Source organism: Colias eurytheme, chromosome 26 (genome assembly GCF_061535395.1).
Source record: "Colias eurytheme isolate Ceu_HAF_F1 chromosome 26, ilColEury1 Martin Lab GWU primary, whole genome shotgun sequence".
Lineage (NCBI taxonomy): Eukaryota > Metazoa > Arthropoda > Insecta > Lepidoptera > Pieridae > Colias > Colias eurytheme.
In genome coordinates, this window is record NC_143005.1 from 541,958 (window position 1) to 569,149 (window position 27,192).

General features: G+C 33.6%; 1 protein-coding gene across 1 annotated transcript in view; it reads right to left on the reverse strand.

The window, feature by feature from the left end:
- LOC149896983 (uncharacterized) overlaps window positions 1-20,203 on the reverse strand; it is an 87,431-nt gene extending 67,228 nt beyond the window's left edge. The window contains exon 1 of the mRNA XM_090116638.1: window positions 20,024-20,203. The gene's annotated coding sequence lies outside the window, so the exon portion shown is untranslated. The remainder of the gene's footprint in view (window positions 1-20,023) is intronic.
- Between the last annotated feature and the right edge of the window lie 6,989 nt (window positions 20,204-27,192).

The following is a 27,192-nucleotide window of genomic DNA, read 5'->3' on the forward strand; positions in this document are numbered from 1 at the left end:
TTTTTATTGGTTGCAGTCTGCAGATATAAATTGCGTCGCGGTTTTTTACTCGGTGTGTTACTTAATTATTATTTTTAATAGTCTTATATTATAAACCGTGACTATGAGAACTATAAACAGGCAACATTTATTATTTCCTAAAATTAAAGTTGCCGTATTTTCTCTATATTCATTATTCAATGGCCTAGGTACTAAATAGATTACTTGTACTAAGTCCTGTTGTAATAATACTTCCCACTATTGAACTTTGAATAGTTGTAATAAACAAAGGATATGAATATTGTTGTATTACAGGAAACATATTATCTATATATTAGATCCTTCAGAAGATTTAATTAAAAAATCTCCTAGTCGACACTTCAATTAAATTTATTTGAGGAGACTATTATATAGAACAGAATTATACAGTACAGATACGAATAAAACGAATCGCAATATTGATAGTCTTCCGGATTAAAACCAGTCTAAAACTCGCACGTGATACTCAAATCGCAAAAACTGCCAAATAGCATCAAAATACTTGGCACATATAATATTTATTCGAGTAAGCAATAATAAAAACATTGTTATACTTTTTGAATATTTGCAAAGTATGGTCGTTTTCCTGATTAGTTAAAAATAATACTTATTATTTTTATGTTTTGGTCGAGTTTTCCTTACATGGATGATGTCTCAAACTATCTGTTCTTGTCTTTGAAATAAAGTTTTAAACATACCTGAAACAAAAGTGAAGTCATTAATGTTTTATGCAAAATAACAATATCACGTTTATACCATAAGTTATTCCTCTGACAAGCACAAATCAACTTCTCTCATACACGCATATACCCGCTTATCTTCATCCTTGTTATTTGCATTTAAATAAAGCTTAGCATAAATTGTTATATACATTTTTCAATTAGGGCAACATGAAACTAGCTATTTCCTAGCATATTTTATAAACAACGTAAATGATTTATTATTCCCGAGTTATTACCGCTCGGCGACCATAAAACTTGCGTACTAAAAAACAAATGCTCTTGGATATGCGATCGACTGTATGTGAGTGAATGATTTATTTCTTGAGAAATATAATCATGGAAAGACCTAGTTTACAGAAGACATAGGTTGATGTTATTTTTAAATCAGATTTGAAACCTTAAAGATAAATTATAATTGAAACTATAACAACACTAACAACTATTATTAAACTCTTATTATTATGTGAGAGAATCATAACAGAGTAGTTGTTATGTGGCTATACCTTCCTGTTATAATGTACTCTATTGTGTACAACATAATGTCGATATTGAATTGATATGAAACGCATGGGCTTACGGGCCATGCTATGGTTTATATTCCTTGAGTCAGTAGCTCGATGATATAGTCTCGGTACTACCATCGACCGCGCAAGGTGTGCGCACTGAGTCATTATTTAATATTATTTCACATATCTACCTAATTATAATTAATTATGGAGAGTTATTTAAATTCTCCGACAGCAGCGGTGGGATCGGCACTTATTACCCCCGATTCCAATACGAATAAGACTTTGTTAAACGGTGCAAATCTGCAAGTGAGTGAAACGAGTGATAGTGTTAGTGAGATTCAAGAAGATATAGCTAGTGTAATGAGGTTCGAGAAGAACCACAGTTTCCACCAATAAATCATGAGAATGTTAGCACGACAACGACAATGTTGTGTGTGGGTTTCGCAATCATCATGTCGTGCGCATCCCTGTTAAAAGAAATGGCAGATACACTTTCCCGAAACGAAACATTTTGTTTCCGGGTCTAACGCATAATTAAGGAAGGTAAACTATAATGATGTTTACATACCGATGTACGACCCGAATGATAGCGAGTTTACGGCAGCATAATGGTGTAACGAAAATACCTTTTTGAGATATGGTATGGTTAAAAAGTGATCGAGTTTCAACATACATCGAGTGTTCCACTACAAAGTCGGTGCTAACCGACCGGCTGCGAAGGGGCTGGAACTAGCGAATATAGTAAATTCGTGGTAGAAGGTATTGCAGATGACCAGGTATGATCTGATTTATTATGATACACGCCGATTGATTTTGTGGGTCTTGATAGACATTTTGGCACAAATCAATTAAAGCGTCGCATGTTGCAAATTGTTTGCTATAACTGTGTGTTCACATGTCATTACAAACGTGACGGTAAATCTCGCCTATGAAACAAAATCAGTTAGTTTAATCAATAAGAATAACAAAGGTCCGTTGAATATTTAAGAAATAGTACAACAACGCACTTATAGTCATAAATTTGGTCACATAGAAGAGGTTTGTTTTCTAGTCAACGGGCGGCACGCTCTTTAAGAAACAATACCCTGTGTGTTTACAGCACGATACCCTGCTTACAGTCACAGATGTTGCCAGCGTTAAGTTCAAGTGCCTTATTGACAGCGGGTCCGATTGTTTTTTTTTTCCTTTGTAAAAGGATAGCCGCGGATAACATGACCAGGCCTCTAGAGTTTGTATACACTCGCGTAACAAGAATTGGCATGTATCAACCTATTCATTCGCCCGTTCACATTACCCATAACTGTAAATGATGTAAATATTATGAGCTTTGGTTTTTGTAGACTCTCGAGTACTTCCTGGGATGAAGTAACAGGTTGAGATGTTTTTACTAGAGCCGGACGTAGTTTGATTATGGATAACAATGGGACTCAAATTATTCGTGAATTTAAAATAAAAAAAATATTTGTTTTTGCGGACAATAATTTTGAATTTATAGACGCAGATTCGAATGATTTTAATTATGTTCATCGTGTGAGATCCATTATTGAAAGTAAAGCACGAATTTTGTGAAATGGAAATAAGACTTGTGAATACAACACTAGCACAATCTATAGTTCTTTCAACGTTTATAAGGCTTTGTAATGCCCTTGTTCTTAACCAAGGACTAGATAAATTATGTGACTTCATAGCTACTTTTTATATTCAACGATGTTCGAGTTTTCAAAATCATAAGAGGTTACATTCTTTTGTTTAAGAAGAGTATTGAAAGTCTCACTTGCTCAGAGTTTTCATTTAATTGGAATAAATGCAAGTTGCTGTTGCAACATTGAATAGGTATTCACCGCAAGGTTTCATAACATCGAACGGTAGCTTCGTCAGATAGATAAGAGATATTTATTCGTGAGGTATTGTAGAGAGATTACTCCTAGCTTTTCTTAAGTCTTAGCCCCTTTGTATGAAATAAATAAAAAAGACGTAAAGTAGGATTGGTGCACTTCGCATACGGACACCCACCCGCGGAGAAATTAAAGTAAAAACAAAATATAATGACGTTTGTTCATCGTTGTTGAAGTACACACAGATTCCTGTTCAATAGATTATTATGGTTCAGTTTTCCTACAAGAAAGTAATGATCAACTTAAAAATCGAATATTATAATCAAAGAATCACTGACACAGAAAGTTGTTATCATAGTTATTGAATAGAGTTAAAAGGTTTAAGAAGACCTCAAGCATAATCAATTAAGCGTTAACATTTTAAAATATTAACAGACTAAAATAGTCTCAAAGCATCATGTCGTAAGAAAAAGATTTTCGCCTCGTGTTCATAGATGATGGGCTTACATACAAGCTTTTGATTTCGATGTCGGTACCTACGCAAGGGTGCAAGAATACCGCATGTAGATTTTATTAGTAGAAACTAGTTGTCTCCACATAATGTTCAATTCGGGCAAAAATAGTAAAGATTCGCGACATGTGCGATGAAATGACATTATTGATTTAAGTTTAAGGTTGTCACATACGATAAAAAAAATGCCTGCTATATAAACTTCTTGTTTTGTTAGGTGCAAATGAAGTGATACCATTCATTTATTGATACAATCATTTCATGATTATTTGAAACATTTAAGTTTGGAAAAACCTGCAAAGATTTAGTGTAGTAAGTTTGTTAGAACATACATTGAACATTTTTACATCGCAAAGTTAATAAAAGGCCCTCCAGAGCTAGAGAGTCGACTTAACATCCGATAGAAAATGTATCAAAACCACTTCATACCTTACAATCGATACGAATGGCACTTACGAGTTTATGGAATCGCATTGGTAATTGTTGACGGATTTACTGGTAAATATTGTCACCTAGCTCCTGTTAAAAATGTGTCTTCGAAAAAAAAAAAGAGCATGTTAAGCGCTTTGTTTTTGTCGTGTTATTTAAGGCGCTGAAAGGAATAGTAGCCGATCAAGCTATGTCATTTGCAAGTAGCGAACTCATAGACTTGTGTTGACAGTGTTCTTTTGAGTTTTACAAAATTACAAGCGGTATGAGTTGCGCTAACGGGTTATTTTAAAGGTTTATGCTGTTCATTGTTTCATTATCGCTGAAAATCATGAACGTATGGTATTCTACAATTATTGGCGAAATTCAACTTACTTTGAATTGTATTGTATGAAAGAAATGCACAGCACAGGCCACAGCCCATTGCAATTGTCTATAGGCTGCAAGTCCTCCGCGTAATAATGTTTTAGTACGAGTGTCTACACTTTAGTAGTTAAATTGTTTGAAATTAGAAATAACGCAAAGTCAGGATGGACGAGCGATTGTACGTGTACAAGGCTCGTATTGAAAAAAAAAACATTCTATTTAACCCATTGACCACCGTAAGGCCCGATCGGGGCGCGACACAATAGATTTTCTATTGTGTCTGTGATTCCGAGGACTGATGGATTAATGTTGATGATATTGTGTTAGTAAGACAGAAAAGCCGATTGTAACATCAATATTATTTTACTTGTTTTGACGGTCATTTATGATTATTGAATCGTTGGAAGGTAGACTATGACAATGTGATATCGTCGGTAGTGGTAAATGATATGGAAGTCGGTGCGACTTTAGAACCTGGTTCAGTCTTCGTAAATTAATTATTATTTGTTACTCTGCCCCAATTGTAAAGTGTTGTTTTATACCTAGTATACATCAAGTTATAGGTGCAAGGTGGTTTTGTGTATTCCTGTAAATAGTGTCATTGGATGACGAATTGATGGCGTGCTATACGATGTTTATTACTGAGTTAGGAGAGAAGTTCTCCAGTCCATGCAAAATAATCTAAAATTTGCGATAACGAGAGGTATCGAATCGAGTCTCAAACTGGAAGCCGCAGTTGGAAAGTGAGCCAATGAATGAAAAAAAAATGTAGTCCACAAGTTACTCCTTACTTCCAGTAACTTCCAGGTTGCCTGGCAGAGATTGCTGTGTGTGAGCAATAAGGCTGCATATTGCGTAAAATATTTTTACCTTATAAGTTTGTACTAGATTTCCTTACATTGTTTTGTACAATAAAGTATTATTAATAAATAAATACATACTCCTATACTTTTATTTTTGTTTTATTTATTATTTTTACCTATTTATTTCCTCGGTTGTTACATAGTTCCGTAAAGTTAATCTAAGTATTACACAAAAGTTTCATAACACACATGCACACCACACTTTAATAGCTCAATAATAGCTCTGTGTTTGACATAGCAAGGCGTGTATGTCATATTGTACATTGGAAGCTCCGCGCTTCGTGTAGTTGTGGGTAGCGCTTGCGCTCCTTGTGATCACAGTACATGGCAGGCTCCGCGCTGCATGTAGTTCCAGATGTTATGGGTAGCATTGCGCTCCTTGTGATCACAGTACATTGGAAGCTGCGCGCTTCGTGTAGTTCCAGTTGTTGTGGGTAGCTTTAAGCTCCTTGTAGTCACAGTACATATGAGGCTTCGCGCTGTATGTAGTTCCAGATTTTGTGCGAAGCATTGCGCTTCATGTGACTACAGTACATGTCAGGCTCCGCGCTGCATGTAGTTCCAGTATTTGTTCAGAGCTCTACACTTACAATATAATACACACACACACACCAATACATGGCAAGCTCCGCGCTGCATGTAGTTCCAAATGTTATGGGTAGCATTGCGCTCCTTGTGATCACAGTACATGGCAGGCTCCGCGCTGCATGTAGTTCCAGATGTTATGGGTAGCATTGCGCTCCTTGTGATCACAGTACATGGCAGGCTCCGCGCTGCATGTAGTTCCAGTTGTTGTGGGTAGCTTTAAGCTCCTTGTAGTCACAGTACATATGAGGCTCCGCGCTGTATGTAGTTCCAGATTTTGTGCGAAGCATTGCGCTTCATGTGACTACAGTACATGTCAGGCTCCGCGCTGCATGTAGTTCCAGTATTTGTTCAGAGCTCTACACTTACAATATAATAAACACACACAATACATTCAAAGCTTCGCCTTTAGGCGACAGTAGCAGTTGTTGATATCGCCGATGATGACGATGATGAGTAATAATTATTGTGAGTCGGTGTGAAAAGTTACAAACCGTGAAGGGAAAAGAGTTTGAATACAACAAATGAAATAACAACGCAGTAAGTAATTTGCAAAATTACTTGTCGAATTGTTCGCGCGAGAACGCGCTCGTTGTCAGAATGGCCGTGTGAGAGAATCATAACAGAGTAGTTGTTATGTGGCTATACCTTCCTGTTATAATGTACTCTATTGTGTACAACATAATGTCGATATTGAATTGATATGAAACGCATGGGCTTACGGGCCATGCTATGGTTTATATTCCTTGAGTCAGTAGCTCGATGATATAGTCTCGGTACTACCATCGACCGCGCAAGGTGTGCGCACTGAGTCATTATTTAATATTATTTCACATATCTACCTAATTATAATTAATTATGGAGAGTTATTTAAATTCTCCGACAATTATATGTCGTAAATACACGCTAAGTGCTTTCAAAATGTTATTTGAATCATAATTTCTATAACATTATTTACACAGATAACCAAAACACAATAAAACATCTGAATAATACGATTATACGAATGACATTTATTGAAGTGAACTTCAACTAAATATTAAAACAAAATAAGATAACAAAAACAATTCCATAGTAACCAATAACCATCATAGAGATAAAGAAAGACAATAACCCATTACGGATTCAAAATTATCTCCAAGACAAGAGTATTTATTCGTATAGTCGGATACAGGCTCTTATACGATAACTCCAAGCCGGTATCAAGTGTTCAAATAAGACCACTAACATCCTAGATCATTTTTATCCGACTTTTATTCCTTTTTACGAAGACGTTTATGAATACTTTTGGTATTAAGAAGGTTGAGTTTTGTATGCGAAGGATAATCTTTGGGAGAAACGCTCTCAGGTATTTGAGGAAATTTACCTACGAGAATTTTTTGTGACTCAATATTCGTAATAAATAAAGCTTCGTAGCAAACATTATATTCAAACATTATTATATAATCAATTTATATATTCAAATATTATATTCACAAAACTAATTATATGCGATTAATTACGACATGCTGAAATATGTTACACTCTTTCGTCTCTTATTTCAATAATCATTTCAAATTGATATTAAATAAAAATAGATATTATAAAATAATTTAGAATAAAAACTTTTTCTTTGTATATAGCTACAGACACTGGAAAAATTAATCTTAAAATAACAAGATTTTTTAGAAACTACCAGTAAAAATATCAAGGCATGATTTGTCTTAACGAGCGACGCAGTTTAAGACGAGTAATGACTTACTTTAGCACAAGTAATCTAAGCTAAGTTTACTTAGTTCTTAAATTTTATTTTACAAGGCTTTAAAGTTTATATTTTATACATGTTTTTATATCACCCGAGCACATACCGACTACCGAATGCCTAAGCCCTAAGTAACTAATAAATCTCGGATTGGATTTAACACGACTATGTATCAATTACCTATACAAATTAAGAAATTTTTAATACTTCAAACTCAAACATTTATTTATGCAATTAGACTTCTTCTAGAAGCGTTATTCAGTCAGTTTGTATTTACAGTATGTACAGTTGCAGAATATAATATACATAGTTGTACTTAAACACACTAAAGCACAAAAAAATATTATAATATTCCGGTGAACGAAACGCATACGAAAATGGTAACAATTTGGTAAGATTTACTCTTGTAGTAAAATACACATATGCTTATTTTTATAATTCCCGATAGTTTGAAAGTTATGTTAACTGCACATAAGTGGCCACACGGTCCAGGAAGACACATCTTCTGAGAAGCGGTGTGTTCTCCAAGATAATAGTTATATGGAAACCTAGACTAGGAAGGAGCCATTTCATTACACTAAATACTACATATTATTTAAACATGTATATATTAAGCTACTAGCGGTCCGCCCCGGCTTCGCCCGTGGTACATGTTTACGTTTTCTCTACATAAGAACCATCCTCGTACTTCAAGGAATATAATAAAAAAAGAATTATTGAAATCGGTTCAGCCGTTCTCGAGTTATGCGTCTACCAACACATTTTGCGATTCATTTTTATATATAAGAAGATATAAATTGTTCTATATGATGGAAATATTGTCTTAGCTTTCGCAAAGGTTACTAATAGATAGTAATTAGTTATGGCATCAGATGGTGCGCATTCTAACAATGAAATAAAAACTAACGACAATCAATTCCACAAACTGTTGAGTTTGAGAATTGATAGTAGTTTATGCAATGTTTTAAATATTACAATTTCCAAAAACAATATTTGTATTCACACTAGAATGGCCGAATTCTTCTTAAATTTTAACAAGCATAAAATAGTTTAGTACTTGTAATTTTAACAATATTACTTATGGGCGATGGTTTAAATTATTATAAGAGGCGGTTAAAAAAGCTTAAAAATATATTCAATAAAGAGTAAGTAAGTTTTTTTATATGTTACATAGCCAAGCAATAACTTTGAAAGGTCTGCAGCCGACCGTGAGAGTGCAGCAATAAAGTCAGGCTCATGATTGATAAAGTCATCTAGGATAACAGTAATTCAAAGTAAATAGTGTACTTTTATGGGTGATCGTCCCTCCCAATATCCGATGTTAAGCTGGCTTCATATTCTTGAGTAAGTTTTTAACCCCCACTTTTATTACTGTTATAATCATCAAGATACGTTGTCATTCATGATTCAAGCGTTAAATTTAAGTGCAAACGCACAATCAGAAAGACAGGCAGACTTTCTCATATTTTATAGTGATAGATTGGACAAGTTTAATCATTTATACCTTGAAGAGATAAACACATGCTTGTACGCTTAAAAAAATAAGTTTCAACATCTCAAACTTCATCATCAATTTGTAATGTACTTATTCCTCATACCGATATTAAATTCCAATTACACACACCCTCCAACTGCAACCATCAGGCATTACGAAAATAGATTTGCAATAGTTATATTTAATCCGTGTCTTAACTCATCATAACACCGTGAAATGCCTCAGCGAGAGTGTAAGCTGAGCTTTATGTTTCTATTTATGGGATATGCACTTAGGATATGCATGGTGGTCGGCTATTTATTTACTTTACGAGTACGATCGGCCCGCTGTTGATTATAACAATAATTGCCGGCAGGAATAATGTGTGCGTTTATATTTAGTACTAGCTGTGCTCCGCGGTTTTACCCGCTGTGTTCCGCTCTTGTTGGTATTAGCGAAACGATATATAGCCTATAAGCCTTCCTTGATAAATGGGCTATCTAAGACCAAAACAATTTTTCAAATCGGACCAGTAGTTCCTGAGATTAGCGCGTTCGAACAAACAAACAAACTCTTCAGATTTATAATATTTTATATTAGATTAGTATAGATTTACAGTGCGTTTAATGCAGTGTTATGCCAATCATGGTAATGTTTATTTTTAGACATTTTGTTATTTGCAATACGTTTCAAATCCTAATGATATGCGGAAGAGATAATAAAAATAAAACATATCAATAATTTTAAATGGTAGAAGCGGGCTGTTTCTTTACCTACTATTTATTTCACTTAGGGCCGATTTTTCAATCCCTGGTTTTAACCAATAAGTTTAAACTTATCCGTCCAATAAAGTATTACACGATAATATTAAAATGTCACCTTTAAACAGTCAATTGCGGGCATTAAGAATACATTTTGAAATGATAGTTTTATACGTTATTCGACGAATAAGTTTTAACTTCAAGGATTGAAAAATTAGCCCTTAGTTGATTGTTAAGTTCAGAGCCTAATTACGACTACATAGTTTTAATATTCAGGATACAGATATATTTTGTTTTGTTTTTCTTAAAAAAAAATGAGATTCCTTGCCCGATATTTCGATCATTGATTTTAATCAGAAATAAAGACGAACAGATTATTATTTTTGCTTCTTTGTACATCGATTCCAAAAGCGAATAACAAATAGGTATGTTCTACAGGTAATATGTTTACTCTGCTTTATATACATACTTTCAATTTGAAATAGCGACGAGATCACAATCTCACGGTAAAGGTCATAATGGCAACTGCCACAGCTATGACAAACGGACTGCCAGAAATATCTCACATAAAAATCAAGGATTAGATTCCAGGATTGTATTGAGTCGTACCTTGATAATCTAAGCTAATTTAAAGCTTCAATAACTAAAGTTTATAAAACGGCGAAATTTAGCTTGTTCATAGCACGGAATACTAACCGTTTGAGTTTTATAAAAACCTGTTCTAGGTACAACAGCATTTGTATTTCCAGATCACCAGAGATCACTGATCAGGCTATAATCGGGATAAAATTCCAAAAAATCAAAATCTGCAATAAACAAGGTAACCTAGACCGGCGTGCGGCGATCAAACACGCCGATAACATTACGATAAAGTCATTTAAAGCGAACAAAAAACACGTAATTGATCTGTAAATTAAATATTTTATAGCGATAAAGTTCAAGGTGCATGTTTTATGATACTATTTTCTGTAGACCATGTAAGGCTGCAGTTTTGTCCTTTAAAACTCTTAAAATTCACAATAACCGTTTAATTTACGATTATTCGCGTTAACTGTGGTGATATAATAATAATTTCGACGCAAAAGGAACATCTGTGTCAATTTTATATGAAACACCGACTTTTATAAGCATGTTTACTTTCAGTTGGCTTATGGTTTGTTTTCGTTACATTCTTCGTCGTGTTATTTTACGCATTTTCAATACTATTTAAATTGGTCTATAAATTAGTCACCATTTCATCAATTTCTTTAAATGTTATATAATATGTATGTCTTATATTAACAGGTAGTGTAAGATATACTTGTAAGATACTATTTACTATTATTTAATTCATCTTCATTATCCAAATTTCACATTTATTTCGAAGGAATTACTTTTTTTTTTCATTATTTAAGTACAGACTATTCTACCGTACCTATACGCCAATGAAAATTACCCGCCAAAAAAAAATTTAATGACAGCTGTTACCGCCAGGACCACAGATTAATAATGATTTCCTGTACACGCCGCGAGATGCATAAATTGAATGTGACTTTTATTCCAAACGGGGAACGTCTGTGTTCGTTTATAAATACAAATTGGTATATTTATATTCATGAACTTGTCCACCACTTCAAACTCGAGAATTCGGGGTGGGCTTACGTAAATATACAAGCATATTGTGTTGACTTAATTTGAATAAAATATTTCCTATTGATTATTTATTATAATGATAGCTATTTCTTAATTTTAAGAACAGTGTGAAAAATAGGATTTTGTTTCTAAATAAATGCTATGTCTATGACAATTTATAATTATGTTTATTGTCTCATTAATTCAATAATACCAAACTAAAACTAATGTCGCATACCTAATTAATAACGAATTAATCGAAGTTCAAATATCGATTCAATCACAAAGTCGTTAATGAATGTGTAAACAGATTACCATGATTACCACAGATAATTTTCAATTCAAATGATGTTATGATGAATGGCATATATTATATTATAACAGTTCCCACGCACAAGGCCATGTGAGAAGACCGCAATTATGGTAACCGACCACTTCCGAAACACATCAACGATTAAAACTTAGTTATTAATTTGCAATTTTCAGACCTTGTAGATCACATGATGCCATACATTACATGATAGTGTAATTAAATAAATTATTTAATGGGTGACATTCGAGTATTCGCCGATTTGAAATATGTATCTTTCTTATTTTATCGTTAAGTACCTTAAATGTGAAATAAAGTAAATGCTATTTCTTAAAATAGGTACCTAGGTAGGTATGTAAGTATCCATATCTTTTTCAATAAAAATGCTGAGCAGAAAACCACACAAAGTATTAACGAAAGATTAGGTACCTCATATACTCCAGTCCTCAGTCCTCGGTTATTCATCGTGAAAATATAGAGGGTTGCTTTTCATTGCGATACATAATACACCCTCACGGTCCTTATGAAGTTGAATCCAAGTTCTAAATTGTAGGAAAAATTTTTCTGCGCAAATTGCTAATATTTTGAAAATAGACCTATGTATCTATACTTACATAATACATATATAAACATCATAAAAGTATATATAATTTTTTTTTCCTTGAACGGGCTAATGTCAGAATCTACTGATTCCGATTTGAATTTTTTTAGTGTTAGATAATGGAATAATGCGGATAAAACCACGGGGCACAGCTAGTTGTTCTCTTAAAGCCTCTCCTTTTCTGTATACATCGATACAACATTATCACATGACTAAAGCTCTAGAAAATATAGGTTACAACCACTCGCAAAATGACATCGAATTCTGAATCTAAATCAACTGACTAATTCAATCAATCAACTTTTGAATAGAATTTATGCTTCGGCAATTGATTATAAATCATTCATGACCATGATGATGAAGTAATACATAAAATATAAGTTTTATGGGCAATTATTGTACATACTAAGTTATATGGACAAGCTGTTTCTTTGAATTAAATTCCAAGTCAGTATCAAATTCGTCATCAAATCGTCGCAAAATTTGTGATCAAATCGTCGCAAACATGATGATGTTTCACAAATTTTGCTGATAAGGTAATTGAAGAGCAAAACAATATTGTAATTTAGATGTATGATTTAAAAAATACCTTAAAAAATACCTGTTTATAATTTCTTTAATGTATTTACAGGACTCAGTGAAAGTTCATTACAATAAAATCAATCAAATCATAGACAAATTACATAAAAACGTATCGTAATAATATGGCGTAGGTGGAGTGATATCTAGGATAAAACTAGATTTAATACTCTTAATTACATAAATTGACTTCTAATTACAATTCCTTCACGTAACTTACAAATTACGTGCTCTAAGTTATGTAGTTTGAGCAAGTTTGAGATAAAAAGTGTATTAGACGCCTACACGGCCTAAGATTAGTTGTGCTGTCATCAAATTAATCATCTCACTAATATTAATATGATTTGAGATCATGTACATGGTATACATATGAATACGTAAGATTTAATATTATTGATTGTTGAATGTTGACTACCCAAAACAAGATGATTTTTAAATTAATATGTAATTTTATTTGTAGTGCAATCGGTATCGCTTGTCTTTGCCATTTATATGAATGACCTAACTAGAGAAACAACAAAATATTAAGTAATGTTAAGTTTATTTGCAAACCTAAAATACAACCAAACAATATTTTCGAACAATACATTGTCTAGATATAAAGTACCTATGTTTGTTACCAGTAAAGTAACTTTTACATCCATATTTCCGGGTTCGAAGGACCAACGCGTAATAAGTACTGAGGAGGTTATTAATTTGGCCAAGTTTTTGCTCGCCGAGTTACCAGGCGGCCAGGCCAATAAGGAGATGGCATTCGCCGTACGAGAACGCAAAAAGCGGGACTGGTTCTGTATGCAATAATTACGCCGCTTTTGTTTTACATTATTTAATTAATCAATTTTATCGACAATCGTTTAACCTTTGTAGCGGGTGACCTTATGCGTACGAATTATGTAATTTATTCCTCGTTATCTTTGATGAAATCGTACTACGATATTATATGTGGTATTTTTTATTACAGAGTGAACGTTTACGCATTGCCATTCTGTAAATGTAGATTATGCTTTTTAAGTCTTGAATGTTACGTTGACCGGGAATACACCATGTGTAACCGTTTAACAGTTTATTTCCATAATTTTCTCATAATCTAGTGATGCTCTATTTTTTACACACACACATCAATCTGAGTAAAGGATTTATTGCTCATCATCTTCAGACTAAAAGCTGTATCTATGAAAAATATCATGCCGATCCTACGAATAATACGAGCCTTTCTGGCGAACCGCGTGATTCAATACAATCCACCCTTATCCACCTTATCCACGTCTTCGCTATGTCTTCGCCAACATTCGAATTTTAAATATTAGTTGGACCGGGAAAAAAATAAACGAAATGTTTATTCTTTTTTTGATTTTTTTTTTCTTCATAATTAATTTTCTTTTATTTTCGGATTGTATTAAATATTACATAGGTACTAAGTATTTTCACGTAGGTTAGTTTTATTCCCGGGGATTTCCATAATTTATTTCGTTTGCTCAAACTGTTAAGTACCCAAGACCTCCTCCATTATTAGCGAAGTTTTAATTATTTAGCTTCGCATCATTAAAAGCCTGTAGTGTATAGTGCTATACAAAAGCCAAGACAGCGGATCCAAAAGGCCTTTCTTGTCAAAGGGCCATTGTTTCGGCGCTGAGCTTGCGAAGAGCAACGTCTCGTGTTTTGCAGCACTTAGGCTTACCTATGTAATTTTCATAACTCCGCCATTGAAAATTTCTTAGGGTATACAAATGTATAATTACTAAAAAGTCCTTCACTTAATAGTTAATAGATACTTATGCCTTGTTTTTGTCTTTTGAGAACTTTTAAATGATTTTTAAACCCACACGACGCGACGTGTACATATTTTATGAGACGTACGTTAAACGTACGCGGTACGACGTACTTTCTGTACGTATTTTATAATATTCTCAATTCGCAATCGCCTTAGCTAGCAAACATGGACAAATTGTTTCAAAAAGATTGTATTATTTAATATCGTATTATACAACAATCAGTAAGTGTTGGCGGGCTTGAGTATTTGCGTCTCATACAGGAAACAACATTTAGGGGGTGTGAAATGGACTTGTTTTGAAACACTCTATTTATTCTAAACCTGTCTACCTGCTCACTGTTATTACCTATTTGTTAATTTACTCCGTTATTAACTGGAAGAAGATTATTACTATTCATTTTAAATACTCAAAAACCTTTTGTTTCACGCTCGGTATTTCCAGAATGTTATCTTATCAAGGGTACCTTTTTAGGGTGACAGGTATGCAAAAATTGTGTTCTTATATTGGTACAGTTAATTGGGAAGACATTTTAGCGTTGTTAATATTATTAAATAAAAAGTACATGCCTAGTTAGGTATAATGTAATGGTTTTAAAAATATTAATAGGTACGCTTAGGAATATTTTTAGATGTTAGTTACCTGCCTATATTATTTTTGTACGTGTTATTCATGTATTTACAAACACTATACATGTACGGTTAGACGGGTTTCTTTTAAGGGCGCGTATAAAGTCAAATCACCAATCAACTTTTAGTTGATACGTGTAATATTCAAGACCAAATATAAAAAATAAAATATATGTAAAACTTGATGATATTTTCGATTATATTGTCAGATCAAAAACATAAAATATTGAAATTGACTCGATAGAAAAAATTCACGAAGTTACCTCTAAATTTCACACTTTTACGTTTTTTACTGGACATGGTAATACTTATTATGATTTTTTTTTCATAAACAATTATATTAAAACATTTGCAATATATTTGTCAGAGCATTTTGTGTAATTACTTTTAGTTTTGGTTTAATCACGATAAAACACTTTTGGCGCTTACTATATTTTTAATTACGCAAGAAATCATCTTCCATCGCACGTTCCGGGAGCTAAAAACATAATTCTATTTCATACATCAGACGCTATCGCTCCGTTGAGACGAGTAGACCACGCTAAAATTGCTGCGCCGTGTTTTATAATTACGCCGAATATTGATTTGTTGAAAATGGTAAACAACAAAATGAAAAGACTTAAGAAACGAGAACTAAAGAAGATTCAAATTGAAAAGATAACTAAATGTCGAAGGTAATAATGTATATAATGTATAATATAATAGTATTGTTATAATATTAATAAATAATAATTATAATATAAAAAGATAAGTCTTGATTTACCTATTTGAGAAAGTTTAGTTTCTGTAAAATAATTTCCGCGAGCTGAGTATTGACGCGATAGCAGCAGCAACTATAGATAGGTAAATAAAATTCATAGTGGTACCTAATTCTTACAGTCGCGGTGCAATCAATCAAGTCAAGAAAGATTTATATTATTATTATTACTATAGGCAGATCCTATGTTCGCTCCAGTAAATAATAATATCAATAATATGTAAACCGGTTGTGTATTCACAACCGGTTTATACATATATATTATATTTACAATCTGTATCAGATAATCATACATAACATCTATACATAGGTATAACAAATTCGTACGAAAGTCAAAATTGTACTTACATTGAATAGGTATTTTTTTATAATATACATATGTATATGTATATATATAATATATTCATAATCTGTATTACATAGTAATATGTAGTACATATCTATACATAAATATAGTTTTTAGAATTTTTGTATGTGTGTCTGTATGTAGGTATGTCTGGGCTCTAATTTTGGTGCAGATATAGCTTGAGACCTGAGAAAGGTCATAGGATGAGTTTTATCCCGTAAATAAAAAAAAACTGTCTGTGTTTGTCTGTTTGTTTGTACACGCTAATCTCCGGAACTACTGGACGGATTTGAATGAAAGTTATTTTGTTGTGTAGGTACTATTATATTATCCGGGAAATATAAAATAATAATTTATTTTGAAAACTGAAACACCTGATGCAGAACCGCAACAGACCACCTAAACTATAGATTCATTTGAGAAAGTTTATCCAGGCGAGTTTGGATATTATTATTTGTGTAAATTCTGTAAATTCGTTTCCGCGAGTTGAGTATTCATGCGACGATATTTATAGATACCTACATTCATAGTGGGTACCTACAATTTACAAAGACACTTTTTATACTTAGTTATAGGTAGGTACCTAATTCCTACGGTCGCCTTGCAAATGCAATCAATCAAATTGACCCTGTTTGAAAGTAATTTACTAATTTCACAGAACAATTTTAAATTTGGAAAATGTGGACCCTCACTCTCAACCTGTGTCTACTGACTATTGCCACGCAGAAAAAAATACTCCAGAAAGGTACCTGCTAAAGTTACCAGCTCTCGATAAAATAATACGTAAATTTCGAAGAACTTTGTAATATTTTATAAAGGATAATTTTTATTTTTATTTTTAGAATAATTGCTGAGTCGAAAAATGTCGTACAATCTAATAGTCCATTGAATAAAAAGTTCTAGAGTGCGTGAGTTAGTAACGTAAGATGTTTCTTCGGAAACATGTCAAGAGTCCCTAGGTAATAAACATACTAAAACCCCGGGCCACTAGGAGGAGCCCCGGAGTGGGGGGAGGGGGAAAATGGGTCCATTTTTTCATTTTTCGCTTAAATCTCAAAAACGGTACATGTTAGAGAAAAACTTTCAAGGAAAAATTGAAAGGCCATAAAATTATCTACAAGTTGTACCTGAATCATTTTTTCCTTTTTCCTACCGTTTCTGAGATATACGCAGTAAAACATGATTTTGGCTCAAACAATTTCCACATCAATCGATCAAAAAATATTTCTTTCTTCCAAAAAACTCAAAAGTGCTACTTGTGACCGGTACTGATAGATTGCTCTTAATTAGGTCTATAATTGGTAAAATAAACACATTCCTCCATGGAAGCCTTTAGGAGGAATCGATTGTCAAAATATTATATTATGGTAGTTTGAGTTACTGAACTTGATCTTTTTATTTTTTTCTTCCAAAAAACTCATAAATGCAACTTGTGACCGGTACAGATAGATTGCTCATAATTGGGTCTATCATTGATAAAAATACCAGATTCCACCATGGAGGCCTTTAGGAGGTATTGAATTTTATTAGGGTAGTTACGATACATGAACTTTTTAACTAACTACCCTAATAAAATTCAATTCCCCGTAAACGCCTCCGTGGTGGAATCTGGTATTTTTAGCAATGATAGACCTAATTATGAGCAATCTATCTGTACCGGTCACAAGTTGCACTTTTGAGTTTTTTGGAAGAAAAAAATAAAAAGATCAAGTTCAGTAACTCAAACTGCCCTAATATAATATTTTGACAATCGATTCCTCCTAAAGGCTTCCATGGAGGAATGTGTTTATTTTACCAATTATAGACCTAATTAAGAGCAATCTATCAGTACTGGTCACAAGTTGCACATTTGAGTTTTTTGGAAGAAAGAAATATTTTTTGATCGATTGATGTTGAAATTGTTTGAGCCAAAATCATGTTTTACTGCGTATAACTCAGAAACGGTAGGATATAGGAAAAAATGATTCAGGTACAACTTGTAGATAATTTTATGGCCTTTCAATTTTTCCTTGAAAGTTTTTCTCTAACATGTACCGTTTTTGAGATTTAAGCGAAAAATGAAAAAAATGGACCCATTTCCCCCCTCCCCCCACTCCGGGGCTCCTCCTAGTGGCCCGGGGTTTTAGTATGTTTATTACCTAGGGACTCTTGACATGTTTCCGAAGAAACATCTTACGTTACTAACTCACGCACTCTAGACCCCCCTTGGAGGGACTCATTCAATGGACTATAACCAAATTAATCAAAATAAAGTTCTGGAGGAATGTGTGTCGTCGACTGCGTATGTTTATTTAAAAATAGTATCTATACTCGCTATTTCGACAGACTTTTTTTACGGATTCGTGCTCTATACTGTTTCCCTAATATTGTTTTTTTTTTATATATTACATACAGACAGTTTTTACTTTTTTTATTGTTTTATAATATGTATAGATTATCATTAATAATTATAAACAAATAATAATAAAAAGACATATTACATAATTTGTGATGATTTCAACTTCACTGTTTTATACAATTATTTTAGACAACATACCTACTAACTACCGAAAATACGCGTTGAACGAGCGAAGAATATTGTGTATAATTTAGCGTGCGATGAACTTTACGTACGTTGGATGAGCCGGGTGTATGAGGGTATTGTGAGGGCGCGCGGCATGGCGCGTAATGTGCGGGGCTTAATCGTAGAATTATCTGGCTTTATACGCCCTCTTAAATGTAGATAAACTATCATTGGAGTTACATGTACTGGATGATTTTATCTGTAATGAATTATGATCTCGCTCTGTGATAGATTACGCTCATTTAGGTATATGCGATTATAGTCGAAACTCATGAAAACTTCTAACTCAATGATGATTTATAAGTGAAATACAATACAATATACATGCCTACCTATAGGATACACATTTTACATTTCTAACAGTCGCTATTTAATAATAACACAGTATTACAATAGGTAGGTAGGTATTTCGCAGAAAGGTGTTAGTGTTAAAAAATATTCTACTATTATTATTTAACTATTTCGGGTAATTACCTACCTAGTTAAGGTAGATAATAATAATTTAAGAAGCTGAAGAAGTCCACGTTAACACAAATTGCATTTTTGCAATATTGCATAATATGTATCTGTATAACAAAACTGCTATAACTATCGCCAGATTGTCTAAGTAGGTACCTAAAATAGTACCTAGTAACTAAACAACCTAATACCTAAGATTTGATTGTTTTTTTTTAAGTACATGTCTACATATTTTTTGTCAAAGGTATGCAATATAAATAATAACATACCTACCTAATATACCTACCAATTATCAATTAGATAGAAGATGGATCTGTAAATTAGGTAAGTATAACATTGTCACATAAATATTAAATAAATACTAAGTAGTTATGTACATTATTATAATATGTATTATATTATCATAATTAACAAAACTTTTTCTCTATAGCACTACCCGATAAAGTAAAAAGTAACCTTTTGAAAGGGTTATCAGTTATCACAGTCACCAGAAATATATACCTACATAAAAAATAATCGTAAAAGTAATCTAGCCGTTATTAAAACAAGATCACTGCACTTAACTATAAACAATAGAAAACTTACCAAAATAATGAAATCAGCATACAACTAATGCACACATAACTGCTGTTCCACAACAGTGCTCGAGCTCCACTCTCACTCACTAATTAATTATTTTAAAATTCGCGTGTTATTTTACGATCGTTTTAATTCGAAAATTGCGGCGCTGTGGTACGTGCGTCCCGCTCGGCGGTTAAATGATGAATGAAAATTATAAAGTAACGAGTAACGACTACAACGAGTTACAACTGGCATGATAGAGCAGGCTCCAAGGAGATGTTCGTTTGCAAAAATCGCGGACCTAAATCTGACTTCTGATATATATTGTATAGATCCCAGACATCCTATAGACAGATGTTGCCAACCAGTTTTGTGGTCCCCCTGCCCGCACCCCGGTAATTAAATATGGCATACAAAGAAAAAAATAAAAATTTCCAAAACATGCCGTGTGGGGTATCAAATGAAAGAGCTTATTGAGTAGATCAAGAATATATAGCATACTATATACATTTCTTACACTTTCTCTAAGATTTTTTAGAAAATTTACGAAAATGGTCCATTTTTGAGTTAACTTTAAACCACTATAGATTGAAAACTCATGAATATTTTTTTTAAATTATTATTTTAAATAATTAACAACAGTCCATTGTTTATGATTCAATAGTTCGTAATATAATATAAGTGAGCTATGTGGTGGATTTGATGAAAATAACTATATACTATATGAACTTGAAAATATACTCGCCATCTTTGAATGCTCCCCCCACTCCCCCATGCAACTATTTCACTGTACGAAATATTGAATCGTAAACAATGGACTATTGTTAATTATTTAAAATAATAATTTAAAAAATATATTCATGAGTTTTCAATCTATAGTGGTTTAAAGTTAACTCAAAAATGGACCATTTTCGTAAACTTTCTAAAAAATTTTAGAGAAAGTGTAAGAAATGTATATAGTATGCTATATATTCGTGATCTACTCAATAAGCTCTTTCATTTGATACCCCACACGGCATGTTTTGGAAATTTTTATTTTTTTCTTTGTATGCCATATTTAATTACCGGGGTGCGGGCAGGGGGACCACAAAACTGGTTGGCAACATCTGTCTATAAGATGTCTGGGATCTATACAATATATATCAGAAGTCAGATTTAGGTCCGCGATTTTTGCAAACGAAACTCCACTGAGAGTCCGGTCTATGAGGCAACAGCCGTCAGTCCGAAAAACGCGCGGGTGGGAATTGGGAATCGCTGTTCCCTATTCACAGAAAATGAGATTTTGGACTTGAGACATTTTTAATTTTTAAATTCTGTAGTTGAGTTCTGGAACTTGGAAATAATAAATCCACCATATTTATCGTTTCGAAAACGTGTACCTACCTAGCACTTATTAGAAAATTGATAGACCGTAGGTATACCTACGTTTTACAAAGAAATTTTAATAGATTTTTTCCTTTTTATTATTTATACGTACAACAAAGAGACGTTAGACATAATAATATGATGTGGGAAAAAAATTTTTATATTTAATATCCTTTGTTTGTCCGTGATAAAATAAAAAACTGTTTCCAAAAGTTAGATTATTAATATTCATATATTCTTATTTCAAGTATTTTTAATTGTTTAAACAAGTACCTACATTTTTTATAGTAACTTACATATTGAGGTTAAATAATTTTATAAAATCCATGATAACTGTTAATACAGTTAATTAATTTGTTAAATTTTAACTGCCTTAATAGGCAGTTAAAATTTAACAAATTCACATGTTAAGTACCTACCTATACTTTAAACTTTAAAGTTTAAACTTTAAAGTATAACTTATATGTTATATTTTATTTTATATTTATTTATTTATTTATTTATTTATTTATTTATTTTATTTAAAAAACATCACATGCCATTACAGGACAATGCCCAATGCGACACAGATACAATTTTATTTTACAAAAGAAACTTATCTAACTTAAATACTAAATTAAAATTACATACATAACTTAACATAGACATAGAAAAATTTAAAGAACTTACTAACAATAACAGATTAACTGCAATATTACCCTTGCGAATTCACTCATAGGACAATGAAATAAGTCCGCTCTTTCGTGCGCTTCATTTATTATGCGGATGGCCCGTACCATTGGTGCTTTCGCAAGAAGGTTGGTTCGTGCTGTGGGCACTAGCAACAGTGGTGAACGGTGCCGTTTCCACGCGAATCTGGTGGGGACGCAGAAACTCACACATTCAAGTAGTCTTGAGTTCTGTTCCCTACCACGAAGAAGACTTATAATATAAACGGCAAGCGAAAAGTCACGCCGTACACTTAATTGATTGTACCCCACCATACCCAATACAAATAAGGTAGGGTACATCAACGGATAAAAAGGATATACACCATACAGTTTTAAATATAAATGTCTCATGAATTTATTTTGGACCCGCTCTAACATTAAATTATATTTGTCTTCATGAGGAGCCCATATTGCAGCATTGTGTTCCAAACGACTTCTTACTAACGAGTTATATAGAACCTTAAGTTTATATATTAACCAACCGCTTGACCCGACTTCCGAGTTCCGATTGATCTGTGGGAACTTAAAAATATACGGTATACCTACCTAGCCAGTCAAAAATGGTCAATGAAGCTCAAAAACTATTTGACGAATTTTAAATAATATTTTTCAAAGCTAGTTGAATAAAGTCAAATAGGTAGTTTTTGAGTTATATCGTGTAGAAATAATAAAAAACACTATCTCCAATAAACAAACAATTATCTTAGGTCCGATTTTTCAATGCTTGGATAAAACTTATCCGTCTAAAATATGAATAGGTACGCTTAGGAATAGTTTTAGGTATACACGATGATATTAAAATGTCACGTAAACTTTCAAATACGGGCAATTAGAATACGTTTTTAAAATGGTAGTTTTATACATTATTCGACGAATAAGTTTTAACTTTTATCCAAGCATTGAAAAATCGGCCCTTAGTTGTGTAAACTTCGCTCACCCATTCAATATAATAAAACAAAAACGTAAAAGAAATAAAATGTAGGTAGGTTGAGGATACTACACTCGAAAAAACGCATCGTTTCCCGTCATCCAAGTGGCTTCCGTTTAGTGGGTCACTCAGGTGTGTCCCTACTCCCTGCTTATGCGAAGGATCAATACTTAGTCCTTTTATAGCATATAAGTGATAACTGATAAGTGACTATAAAGGGCCATAATATTATTATCCCGATTTAGAGAAAATTCAAGAGATAATCATAAACTGAAGATAACAACGATCATGCCAATGAACAAAAACGTGTGGGTAAGTGGAAACTTTATTATGTGGGTTACATTATTACATATGAAAATTTAATTATGTAGGTATATCTATTAGTGTGTAACTTTGCTGCAGTGTGAAAAGTGCTCCTGCTACGAAGTACGAACGTCCTGAGATCAATATCCCAAAATAATCCATTACCGTTGCTGGTCACTTGGTGACCAAATTTAATTTCAAAACTGTAACAAATAGGTAACTAGGTATAATACGTGTCGTACCTACATACCTATTACCTTTCTATATCGTGCATTTGTTCCATCACACAAAAATGGCATACCTACTTAAGGGAAACTGCAAACCTGTCCTTAATCTTATAAAATATAAATTTATTCTTACAATGCGTTATAACACCAGTTATAAGATAATTATCTTTTACTCAAGGATCCAATTGTCGCCAGAGTTTAAAAACAAAACATCACCCGTGAGAGCGGATATGAAACCAAAACCAAACCAAGCAGTAGGCAATAAAACTTCGAGACAATAACCTTGTCAAAATAATATTCCGTAATACGCAAGTTCACATAATAACTGCTATGTAATGTGAGTAATATGGATTATATTTCTCATTTAACTTTCTTTTGCGTTTTAAGACGTATTGTCGCTAATAAGAGAAAGTCTCATTCATAATTCTGACAGATTTGCGTCAGAGATGATAAAATTACTTATATTTCGTACTCGTCTTCATATTATAAACACGAAAGCAAAGCTAATGGATAAACCATAAATGTGATTCTTATTTTAATAAATAAACACACAGTAAGACCAGATAAATAGATTTTATACATACTTAGTAATTTTAAATTGAAATGCCTAGTTATGGTAGGTTCATGACATTATAATGGTAAGGCACACTCAAACTAAAGTACACATAAATAAACCACATCAATGGACATAATAGTTGTATACATTCATGTAATCAATGTATTCTGTCCCATAAGGGTTTATTATCATTTCGCCAAAGAATTCGTTGCTCAACAGTCGACAGCAATCCCGACAAACCTATATTCGTTGCATTGTATGTTGATCAGTTACATCTTACAATGACATCTTCATTCCACGGTATACTTACGAGTTACACCATACAAGGAATGTTGTTTTGTATGCTATAATCGTGTACTTTTTGTTATGGTCCAACCCCCAAGGGCACAGACTATAGAGAAATATTTACAATATAGGTATCAATATGTACCTAATTCCAGAATATAATCTGTTTCATCGGACTTCCTCTAGTTCTTACGTGAAGAAGCAGTAATCGTGGTATCATGCATATCCATCTCCAAATTCGAAATAAGGAAGAGATAATTGTTTCGGATGTAGTTATTTTACCTAAGTCCTTTTAATATCTCAATTGACGCCAATGCCCAATAGACAACATCGCAAAAGGATCCATACATACCGAACATACCGAAGCTCAACAGTTACACAAATCTTTTCCACATTATGACTGAATAGGGATGGAAATAAAAATTACAGTTAGTTAGTTAGATGAAGTTTGAAGTGCGATTTCGTTCGATAGGATAGCTATCTAACTTACTTCGAAAATCGAAAAGCAAAAACCACCAGACATAGCCAAAAAGTCCAATTTACCTTTGCTACTTATAAAAAAAATACAAAAACTTTCATTATCAAAATGAGTTAGAAATCTCGTTGATAATTCTCGACGCGTCGATGGCTATTGTTTCGCAGTGTTGCACAATGCCTGTGATCACTTAACGTAATGTGGATATCAAAGTGTTGAGCCGATACTTGGCAACAGGTGTGGCCACACACGGCGGGCACACAGCACAGGAAGTCCGGCTACACCCCCGTGTGGCCGCACCTTTAGCGGGCTATGTTTAGAACTGCTAAACTGGGATAAGATTAGATTTGCTTAAGAGTTTTCAGTTTTAATGGTACCTTTGTTAAATTATTGCTTTTCATTATTCAATCAAGTGCACAATAGATATTTTTTTCTTAGTTTGATACTACGATTTTATATACCTAATGCTTACTATCAAAATTGAAACAAATATTTTCAAAATGAATATGAATATTAAATAGGCCTTAATACGCAATTTATATAATTTCTTAATTAGTAAGGCTAAGGTCTTATGCAATAACTGTAGAGGCAGGAAGTTTTAATTAATTTCCTATTTAGATATAAATTTAACGCTGGCATTGCGAAATAAACGCAATGTGTGTAGCGATTTTCTACCCTACGAATTATTGTTTATTTTTATACAATGTTAATATGTACAAGGTGGACCAAAAGAAGTCATCCGATGTTGTTTGGCTCTCATTTTTTTTCTAAATGAAAAACTTCGATTCTGTTTTTTGATTATGTTTATATGAACCTTTAAAATTTTATTGGTTAAGTCGAGAAGATGATATCGGCCAAATGGGCGCCGTCACAATTGATTGCCATACGGGCTCGTTTTATGGCATTTCTCATCACTTCAGCGAGAACTTCGGGCGACAAATTCTCGCACTCGTGTCTTATGTTGTCCTTGAGGGCTTCCAAGGTCTCAGCCTTGTTCATGTAAACACGGGACTTCAAAAAAACCCCACAAAAAGTCTGGAACGGTTAAATCGGGCGATCTTTCGGGCCAGTGCAAATCGCTAAAACGAGAGATGAGGCGACCCGGGAAAGCCGCCCTCAGAATATCGGTTGTGGCTCGCGCAGTGTGTGCCGTTGCTTTGTCCTGTTGGAACCACATATTCTCCAGTCCTAATTCGTCCAATTGCGGCAGAAAAAAACTCAGTCAACATGGCCCTATAGCGTGCACCGTGCCCGTAGCATGTTTCCGGCGACAGCTCGACATCCTCGGCAACAGCGGCGATATTCTCGGCAGAACGGGCGCTCCGGGGCCGGCCACTCTTGGCAACGTCTCGTGTGGTCCCATACTCTTCAAGGTTGGTGGCCAAACGGCGCAGTGTTTGCGCAGTCAGTGTCGGACGGCCGGGGAATCGGCGACGAATTGTTACGCAAAAAAGTTGACACGATTATTCCGCGTTATTGGGTACTGTATCGCTCCATGGCTTGTTCACTTGTATTCTACATCTGTCCAGTACACAAATGTCAAAACAGATTTGACATTGGCGGCCATTTGCAAAAATGAGAGCATCTTCCAATAGGGTGATTTCTTTTGGCCCACCTTGTATTATGAACAAAATCATGCGCAATTTCATGACCACTATAAACAACTATGTATCTATCAATTTCCAAATAGGAACTTCCCTTCCCGAGCTACAACATGACAGACATACAAACTGACAATCCGCTTACACTCAGCACACACAATCCACCCCACTAATATGATTACAGTGTATCCAGCACACCCTCATTATCGCCGAGCGTGCCCAAGTGTTAGTCTCAGCCGATTACCACTTAAATCCTACGCTTCATTGTTTTATGATAGTATATTGTGTTGCCTGTGATATCTAACTCTTTTTCGCATTGCATAGAATAAAAAATATTTATTCTTTAAACTAGATTTCCGCCGATTTAGTTCCCTTCACATGAAGGGAACTAAACTAAATATGATCACATGATCATGTGGGATGTCCGGGATAAAAAGTAGCTTATAATATGTCTTATTCTGGGTCTTCATCTACCTACATACCAAATTTCCATCCATACTTACAAACTGAACGCACTTGCTTTCGTTAATATAGACCGTAGGTATGTAAATAAAATTCCAACAATATCGACTATATGTATGTAGATACATTAGTAAGCATATAAGGGGACTGTAATTAACGAAAAACCTTTTGAAAGTGCAAGATCGTTCCAGTGACACATTTCCACTTGTAAAGCGCTAGTGAAAAGGCTTTCAGACGGTAAGGTCAAGAAAGCATTAGGTGTATAGGCTAGAACTCACACA